Genomic DNA, 749 nt, shown 5'->3' on the forward strand with positions numbered 1-749 from the left:
AAAGGCTTTCTCTGCATCTATTGAGATAATCATATGGTTTTTATTTTTCAATTTGTTAATGTGGTGTATTACATTGATTGATTTGTGGATATTGAAGAATCCTTGCATGCCTGGGATAAAGCCCACTTGGTCATGGTGTATGATCTTTTTAATGTGTTATTGGATTCTGATTGCTAGAATTCTGTTTAGGATTTTTGCATCTATGTTCATTAGTGATATTGACCTGTAGTTTTCTTTTTTTGCGGGATCTTTGTCAGGTTTTGGTATTAGGGTGATGGTGGCCTCATAGAATGAGTTTGGAAGTTTACCTTCCTCTGCAATTTTCTGGAAGAGTTTGAGTAGGATAGGTGTTAGCTCTTCTCTAAATTTTTGGTAGAATTCAGCTGTGAAGCCGTCTCGACCTGGGCTTTTGTTTGCTGGAAGATTTTTGATTATAGTTTCAATTTCCATGCTTGTGACAGGTCTGTTAAGATTTTCTATTTCTTCCTGGTCCAGTTTTGGAAAGTTGTACTTTTCTAAGAATTTGTCCATTTCTTCCATGTTGTCCATTTTATTGGCATATAATTGTTGATAGTAGTCTCTTATGATCCTTTGTATTTCTATGTTGTCTGTTGTGATCTCTCCATTTTCATTTCTAATTTTATGGATTTGATTTTTCTCCCTTTGTTTCTTGATGAGTCTGGCTAATGGTTTGTCAATTTTATTTATCCTTTCAAAGAACCAGCTTTTGGCTCTGTTGATTTTTGCTA

The sequence above is a fragment of the Bison bison genome, unplaced genomic scaffold, assembly GCF_000754665.1.
Source record: "Bison bison bison isolate TAMUID 2011002044 unplaced genomic scaffold, Bison_UMD1.0 scf7180017864042, whole genome shotgun sequence".
Taxonomy (NCBI): Eukaryota; Metazoa; Chordata; class Mammalia; order Artiodactyla; family Bovidae; genus Bison; species Bison bison.